This window comes from Amblyomma maculatum, chromosome 3 (assembly GCF_055883805.1).
Source record: "Amblyomma maculatum isolate TAMU_Amacu chromosome 3, ASM5588380v1, whole genome shotgun sequence".
Classification (NCBI taxonomy): domain Eukaryota; kingdom Metazoa; phylum Arthropoda; class Arachnida; order Ixodida; family Ixodidae; genus Amblyomma; species Amblyomma maculatum.
The window spans coordinates 61,570,522-61,579,986 of record NC_139346.1 but is presented as its reverse complement, the minus strand read 5'-3'; the positions used below and the strand labels follow the sequence as shown (position 1 = coordinate 61,579,986).

The 9,465-nt window shown below is 43.3% G+C and overlaps 1 long non-coding RNA gene across 1 annotated transcript; it reads right to left on the bottom strand.

Moving 5' to 3' along the window:
• Positions 1-289: 289 nt before the first annotated feature.
• Positions 290-8,124, bottom strand: LOC146194864 (uncharacterized). The gene is made up of 3 exons (XR_014705494.1): positions 8,075-8,124; positions 2,089-2,291; positions 290-461 (listed from the first exon to the last, which is right to left on the bottom strand). It is a non-coding gene; the product is annotated as an uncharacterized LOC146194864 (long non-coding RNA).
• Positions 8,125-9,465: the final 1,341 nt, after the last annotated feature.

Here is a 9,465-nt window from a genome sequence, read left to right as displayed (position 1 = left end):
AGTGTCATACCTGATTATCGGACCAGTGTGGCACTGCATATTGGCACACTGGCCTACACTGGCATGCTGGCCTACACTGGCGTGCTGGCCTACACTGGCATGCTGGAATACACTGGCATGCTGGAATACACTGGCATGCTGGACTACACTGGCATATGGCCTACACTGGCACAATGGGTGACACTGCTGGCACACTGGCAGTAGCTAGCCAGCATACAGACCACACGTGATACTAGCATGCAGGACAGAATACACCCCGCACAGAAGCGGGTGATGCCCTGTTCCCATTGACTGTAACGTAGAGCTTCGCATGATATATGCAATTTTATTTTCACACATTTCCTTCTGACGGCCCACACGACTGACTTCTGCAAACATATCATCAATGGCTTTTCGGTCCGAGATCCTTTTGTCAGTCGACATGTCACTTGGGTTTTCAGTGACCACCTTTTGTATTAGATCTAAAAAAAAGAGAAGATATGCATAAGTAACAGAAGCAAAATGGTGTTTAAGGTCATGGTTCGGAATTACACTGTTGATCTGCCACTAATTTTATCATTCATTTCACAGGGGTGCAATAGAAGAAATAGGATTTGTAGCAATTTTTGGAGCAGCAAAATCCGTATTTGGAGCAGCTCATAGGAGAAAAAAAAACCTGCACTTTGCAGAATGAATTTAAATTTTGAAGCCATTAGCCAGAAAAGAAACCTTACCTTCGGGGCAAACAAACAAAAAATATGTGAATATCGGACCGTATGGATGTGATCCAAAGGAAATCTAGCAAGGGCCACCTATTACAGGCGCTTGGCATATTTTGTTCCAGAATCTGGCGTGCACCTCTTTCTGTAAGCATTTTGTACCGCAAGGCGTGGCATCAAACAAAAAAAGAATGTTAGCCATACAACCAAGGTTAATTTTTCAAAAAAGAAAGGATACAAAAAGCTAAAGAATGTGCTTTTTTTTGCATCTAGCGCGGATTGACAATCTCATTCAGAGATTCTTGCTTGCAAGACTTTTAAAACATTATTTTACTGTCTGCAAAATTCATAGCTTGTGTCGCGCGACGACAGCTCCAGTCGAGATTCAAAGCCATCAGCCTGCTATCAGCCTGTGCTTAAATGCGAGCGCAGTACCAAAAACAAAAATCTTCATTCAAAAGCACAAAAAAAAGCAACCGAAAGGCGAAAGGGCAAATGCCAAAAGCAGATAGGAAATCAAGTCGTATATATTCGTATAAGCAAGGCTATATACTTCGTGCACAGAGCAATTTAGATGTTCCGGCATCCATAAATGTTAATTCTGACAGTCTTGGGCTACATTGTGGTGTTATGGAATTCAAAATTTGGCTGCTGCGCGTTTCCCGACATGCCGATGCCTTCCCTCCACCCCACCCCCCAATTTATTATCACCAACAGAAGCCATAACTGATGCATCTCCTACACTATCTGACGGGAAAGTGAGTCTTGAGTCTATCAACTAGACTGATTAAAAACAACCTTGCTGCACATGAATAGCCCAACAAAGTACAGAAAACTACCAGAAGCGACATAAAAAAAAACAAGATACACCCATTAAAAGCATGCGGTGCTTAAAACAAAGCATGGAAGTATTACTGCAAAATCAAAAATACTACCACGCCCCTTTTAGCAATGCAACGCAGTAGCAGTGGTGCCTCGTTACAAATGGCTTCTATGCATTAAAAGGATACTTCACCGCACGAACTGTGACCCGTGCGTTGAAGCATCCTCAAACCGCAACAGTTCAGCGTACTCAAAGTGGAGGAATCACGTGAATGCTAGAAAGGAAAATATGGGTAGGCGTTAGAACGGCATGAAGCCATCTCAAAATAAAAATAAAAGGCCAGTGACATGCTGGAGTGTCTGAAACGTCATGACTGGCTATATCACGGTCGCAGAAAGTTGTCTTCGAGCATGGCAAATTTTTGCGGCCGTTCGGCGCATTTTGGTGCAAATTCAGCAAGTTTTGCGCACGCAGAATTATGCTGCTGTATCAAAATGGCACAATTGGCACAGCTGTTGCAGCATTGATTTCAGCAACAAGCATAAAACGAAACCTAGTCATGATTACCATCACTTTCTCAGGGGTTGCCGGCATCTCTGGAACACTGCCTGCAGTCCTTCTGCAATGCTGGCCCGTGAGGCTTCTCTCTCAACTCCGCAGGTGTCCAGAAATACCATCACCATTTCCCGCTCCACTTTTGTCTCATTTTTCTTGCTTGTGATAAATTGAACTTTTCTCTCGTTGATGTACAGATTCGACCCAAAGTGAATCTGCAAGCACAAAATTGGCACACATAAAATATGTATATATAGAGGGTGGAAAAAAGAGGCACAGTCATCCATAATGAGAATTTGCAACACTAAGATGAGTTCAAAAAGTACTTCAGTGGTTATTTATGTGGTTTAACATCACAAAGTGACTCAGGCTATAAGAGACGCCACAGTGGAAGGCTCCAGAAATTTATACCACCTAGGGTTCTTCCGCATGCAAGGCATCGCACAGCACAGTGGCGCCTTGCTTTTCACAAACTGTGCCCACTGCCACCAGAATTCGATCCTGCATCCTTGAGTTCAGCAGTCGTCGCCCGGAATCAGATCGCGGACAGCCAATTGCGGAAGGCTTTGAGGTATTCAACTTCCGTTTTGGCCTTTTTTGCGACAAGTTTTTCTATAATCTGTTTTGCACGAAGGAAGATCCTGCAGACGATCACTTCATTTCGTCCATGCGCATACGAGGGCATCGAGTCGATTGATTGGTAGGGTAATAAGGGAAAACAAAGGTTATAGAGTGGCTAGATATTGTTTACTTTCGAAAGGAGCTGGACAAAGTCACTGCTTGCAATGGAAGTCTGCATCGATGTGCAGGAGCACACCACGCACCAATGTGGTGTTTCCATTAGAAACCAGATGTGTTACATGAAATTTCATCAGTGTTATATCGTGCTTCATGCTGTTAAGTGTTAGAAATAGAGTATTAGCCTAACTGTACTTCCCTAGACCAAACCGCGAGGCAGCAGTAACAGAGCAACGCTGAAAATGCGCTGCTCTGTTGCAGTCCCGTTTGTGCGGTGTGCACCAGTGGCAACGACAGGAGTTAGCGCAGTGATGGCACGACTCATCGCCAAGGATTGTCGCTTCACATGGTTACGACTTAAATGTTAGCTCCTTTAAATGGCTTAATATTGCTTCAATAACATTCCCCATCCAGCTTGGCACGGGAAAATGCTGTGCATTCTAGACACTTATCGCACTATGGCTGTATTCGCACTTTTGCAGATGTTGCATGTGTTCGTGATCAGGGTGTCCGGCCCGGCCCACCCAAGATAAATATACCTGGGCCCAGACCAAGCCCAAGGGCTTCTGAGCAGCCCCAGCCCGTGCACAGCTCTAGAACCTACCTTAACTATAAAGCAGGTTTGGGGGTGCAGGTTAACTGCAAATTTTTTTCCAGGGGGAAGGGGGAGGCAGTGGTCACTGCACAACAATGTAGTCCATGTAGTCCGCCATTCTCATAGCCATCAACGCTTGTCAAACAGATAAGGAGCCAACAGAAGGCAGAGGCAAATCCACATCCATAGCATAGTCTTTATTCTCCATGCCATTGGTCGCTTTGTTCTGCCAGCAGTTCTTAGGCCTTTTGCAAGGTGCTGTTTCAACACCCTATCAACACAGTTTGCACTGATAGCCTTTGTTTTGGTGCCATGAGTGCGACTCGGCAGCAGTCTTTCACAGCGAAAAACAAGCTAAAGTTTACGAACCAGTTTTTTTTTACCCTCACGACTGCTAGCGCGCTCCTGCTCTCGACACTAGGCAACATCTGTCAGGCGCGCGTGACAGGGGACTGCAGGACTGTGGGTCATGCGGATGCCCCGTGTTGAATAAGTGTTTGTGAGCGATCATTCTTCAATGCTGTCGTTAACGCACTGTACCGCTTATGCATGGAGGTGTATGCTGTGTCTCGCTACTCATACCTGTCCCTGTTCCAGAGAGTACAACAGCATTTTAAAGCGCACTGTTCTTTTCTTGAAGCAATATACGAAGGTAGTCGACCATGCAGGTTGCAAACTGTAAATCGCCGTTTATGTGCAGTGGCGGCGTTTTTTTCTGAGAGTGCCCTTCGCATAATTCACACGTTTCGCTTTTTACTTTTTTGATTCTGCGAATGAGAATGTAAAATTTTGGACCGGACTCCATGATGTGAGATGTAACCAGATCTGAGAGCTTCGCACTGAAGGTTGCTTAGGCAAAACGCGTTTTCAGCCACCAGTGGTTTGTCTTTGGCTTTCGTTTGCCGTTCCTTAACAGCAGTGTAAGTCTGACCATGGGCGACTTGGTAATCCAAGAGAGTGCAGACAGCGCGAAAAAAAAAATACTAGCACAAAAGCTTTTTTTTTATGGTGCTGTGTGCAATTTGACTGTAAGCAATACAAATTGTTATTTCCTTATTACAGAGAAAAGTATGCATGCAAAACATTTGAGCGGAATAGCTTTTTGCTGTCAGCAACTCCCCGAGACACAACACAATTTCATTACATGCTTTGACCTGGCCCAAATGGCTAAACAGCTCTTTCACACACACTGAAAGCACTGAAATAGAATATACTTGTATTCAGCTGCTACTGTGTTAATATTTGTTCAAAACTTAAAAGAAATAGAGAAACTGTGTTGTGTCCTCTAGCGGTGGCTGTGGATAGGGCTCTTCACTGCCGAGCCAGAAGACATGGGTTCGATCACGGAAGCTATGGCCGCTCTTCGATGAAGATGAAGGCGCTTGTGATGTCATGTGATGTGTTGTGTGATGTCAGCGCGCGTTAAAGAACCCCAGGTATTTGCTAAATTTCCGGAGCACTTCACTACGGCGTACCTCATTGCCGATGCCACTTTTGGATGCTAAACTCCATATACCACTGATAACCGAGTTGTCATGCTCCAGTTAGCATTTCTTTGCTGCAGTTTCTTCCTTTGGCATGTACAAAAATGCTTGAAACGCAGGCATTACGGTTTGATAGGCACTAGATTTTCCAGGGATAAAATGAAACGATCCTAATGTGGTGGTATGTATAAAGCACAAAAAAAACTTGCCTGCTGTTAGCCTGTCGACTCAGATGCGCACACCGCGATAATTTGTTGGTGTTAATGGCACACACCACGCTAACAACAGCACAGCGCAATTGGTGAGGTTCGAAATGGCTGGTATGAAGGAAGAGCTCACTAGAAGTGAAATTATATGCGAGTCGTATGCAAGAGTAATGGTTTGGTTTGGTTCGTGGGGTTTAACGTCCCAAAGCGACTCAGGCTATGAGAGACGCCGCAGTGGAGTACTCCGGAAATTTAGAGCACCTAAAGGTTCTTTAACGTGCACTGACATCGCACAGCACAACGGGCGCCTTGCTTTTCGCCTCTATCGAAAAGCGGCCGTTGACGGCCGGGATACGATCTCGCATCCTTGGGAACAGTATTCGAGCGCCATAACCACTGCGTCACCCCAGCGGGGTGCAAGAGTAATGCTTGCAATTGTTCAGACATTTTGTCATCAGTAAGGCACCAAAATGACAGCATTATAGTGCAGTTGCATGCTGAGCATCAAACACAGTTAACGTGAATGTAGTACTAAATCCCACTAATAATTAGTCGATTTTAACTTTACGACAATGAAAATAAACTTGCTCCAACACAATCATGCCATGAAAATATTTTTGGCAATTTTGTCTAGCTCCCGAACGCTAGCTGAACATGGCTACTGAACAGGCACGGTCCCGCCGTCCCCAAGGAAGTGTCCACGTGGCGGCGCGCCGGCAAAAAATGGCCGCGCCCGGGAGCAGCTATAAATCTGGTCTATAGCCACTGGAAATTTGCAACAAAGCTGCAGCAAAACAAAATGACGTCGAAGAGTTGTGCATTCGCAAGTGGAGGAAGACAAAAAAAAAAAAATCTTGAAAGAATTACAAGCGTTTCGTGGCCTGAAGACTGGATTCCATTCCGTCCCCCTTTATTCACTACATAGTGAAGTGTGCCTTTTTTGGAGAAAAATTAATTTTGGGTAAAAGTTAAGAATAGAGTACAGAAATGCAGGGGTGTAACAGCTGAAATAGGATTTGTAACAATTTTAAGAGCAGCAAAATCTTAATTTTTGGAGTAGTAATATCCATATTTGGAGCAGCTGAACGAAAAAAAAACTGCACTTAGCAGCAGCATGAAGTTTTGGAGCCATTAAACAGGGAGGAAACATTACTCTCGGCACAAAAAATGAAAAGATGTGAACATCGACAGTATGAATGTGATCCAAAGGAAATCTAGAAGGGGCCATCTATCACCGGCACTTAGTATATTTCTTTTAAAAATCTGGCATGTACCTGTTTTTGTAAGTAAGCATTTTGTATTGCAAGGCATGCTATCACACTAAGAAAAAAAAGAATGTGAGCCATAAACCCGAGGAGGTTAATTTTTCAAACTTCCGGGACTGAACAAAAAACCAAAATCTAGAGAATATTCATTCCTTTTTTTCTGCATCTAGTGCGGCTTGACGATCTTAATCATGGGATCTTATTCCCCACCGGGGTGGCGCAGACAACTATTCCCAAGGATGCGGGATCGAATTCCGGCCTTGGCGGCCGCTTTTCGAAGGGGGCAAAAAGCAAGGCGCCCGTGTGCTGTGCGATGTCAGCGCACGTTAAAGAACCCTAGGTAGCCGAAATTTCCGGCGCCCTCCACTACGGCGTCTCTCATAGCCTGAGTCGCTTTGGGGCGTTGAACTCCACAAAACACAAACAAAACAAACTTATGGGATCTTACCTTGCTCGGAAGACTCGCAAAACAATGTTTTACTGTCTATGAAATCTACAGCTTGTCTCATGCAAGTGCAGCTCCGGAGCTCAATTGGAAGCCTATGCCCAAAAGTTACCGCAGTACAAACACATAACAAAAAGCAATGCTGGCTCAAAAGAAAACGCAAACAAATACCAAATACAAGAAAAACAGCAACCAAAAGACAAAGGGGCTATACCGAAAGCAGATAAAGTGCGTAATAAGCAAATAAAAAAAAAAATTAGCGGGAATGTCTTCGGCCTGTGACTGACTCTTCCTAGAGGTTGGCAATGACGGCTTTGCCTGAATATTTTGATTAAGGGGAGCAGGGCGATGAGTCGGGATATTAAGTTAAATATTTCATGCACAGAACAGACTGCAGAAAGGGTTAACGCAGAGTGTTCAAAGCCAATCAAGATTCTTAATTATGAACTTCACTTTGAAGGCGAACAGCCAGCCACCTGTCAGAAAGGCAAATCATCCTTTGACACCATTTATATCACTCCAAGTGATGAGCGGTTGCAATAAATCTGGTTGTTCCAAGTAGCTAGATTTTCATTCAAGTACATTCAAATCTCGTTACTACAAACACGTTAACATAAATATGTTAGCAAACAGAGAGAGTCGGTGCAATGAAGTATGCACCCGATGAAGCATTGCACAAAGCGGAAGGTATAGAGGTTTTTAATCAGTCGCGTGCTGCACGCAGTAGAAGAAAATAACTTATTTCTTCAAAGGAAGCAGCTTTGAAGTTCGTGAAACATTTTCATTTCAGATCTGGCTTTTATGCATGTCTCTACTGCCAAGATACATCATTTTCATACCAAGATTAGATCACTCCCTTATAACCACTAATTTTTCAGTACCGTGATAATTCAAAATAATGAACCATTTTAGCCCAACATGATTCATAATATCGAGGTTTGGCCATGAAAATCCAGTGCCCAGAAAAATTAAAGGCATTCCACTTTTTTTCTTGCTGTGATACATGGATGCATATTATAAATGAGTAAACAGGATACTTCTAGATAGTTTCATTTTACAGATGCCTTAAAGCCATGCACCTGTCAAAATATATGAAGTCTGTGCTAGCACCACACCATACTAAAGTGCTGTTTTAGTTTTCCAGGCCATATGTAACTGCATTAAATAGGATAAGCAGAACATGTCACATCATACAACATGCACACGTTAACTAATACTCTTGAACGATCAAAAGTTACAGCCTTCTAGCTTTGTTAGGGGCTTACATTTCTTCCCGTGACTTCAAAGAGCTGAACACGAGGCGGAGAGGTGGGGGGGGGGGAGCTGCCAACTTTCGCATGAGCCATGTTGACTGAAAGGGAAGGTGAAAAATACAGGTCAAATATGAGATACTTGTATGGACTGACATTAGCAAGTGGCACTCCAGATACCTTTTGCAATGACAATAACATGTACGGCACCTACTTCTAATAAAGTAGCCATGTATGTACAAAAGGACAAAAAGCAGGCAACAAGGTATTTATAGCGCAAAAAGCATTATAGGGTGTATGTAATAGACAGTAAAGCAACACTAGTAGCAGGTCTGGAAAAATTATATCAGCAAAGATATATCCATTGCAGGCCAAAGGCCTCTTTCATATTCTTACAATTAACCCGGTCCTCTGCTAGCTGCATCCACTTGACCCCTGTGAACTTCTTAAATTCATCCGCTCACCCAACTTTCTGCTGCACCCTGCTATGCTTTAGTTACCTTGGAATCCAATTTGTTGCCCTAGGTGACCATCGACTATCTTCTGTTTGATAAACAAGTATGTGGCAGTTTTATCAAACATTATTTACGTAGTGTCCAAAAACATCAAACAAGAATATTTAGGGTGCCTTCTATGGACACAGTAATGAGGTTGAGCCTTGTGGAAGTAAACAGTATGTGCATATTTTCATTTCTGAGGGCTTTATTTGTGGTTATGTAGGCTGCTGCTAAAATGTCTACATATAAAAAACCTCCAAAACAAGAGAATTAGAACAAAAATAAACTCAATAAGAATGAATATACATCATTCCAAGATGACATCCTCCCATTCCTTGAAAAAAAAATTGAGCAGTGCATCCTCGATTATGCCAAAATGGTAGGTGGATGCCACTGTAGGATGGCTCGAAGAGAGCTACTGAATGAACACAGTAGGTAATAAACAATGCAATCACTTATACTTAAAAGAATACAGTATACATCGAGATGAAAGTGAATGCAGGTTGTCTGGTGCCTTGTTGATGAAGGCAGCTGATGTACGATCAACGACTGTGCCAGTAACACCAACAAATTATCGCGGTTCGTTCATCGGAATCGACAGGCTAACAGCACGCAAGTTTTGTTGCGCTTTATTTATAAACAACGGAGCATTAGGATCGTTTCTTTTCATCGCTGGATAATCTAGCACCTATTAAACAGTAGTGCCTTTATGTCAAGCATGATACTTTTTTTTGATCCTGCACGTACATTGTCATACACGCCAAAGGAAGAAACTGCAGCAAAGAAATACTAGCTGGAGCATGACAACTGTTTTTATGTGGTATATGAAGTTTAGCGTCCAAAAGTGGCATCGGCTATGAGGTACGCCGTAGTGAAGTGCTCCGGAAAGTTAATGAATGCCTGGGGTTC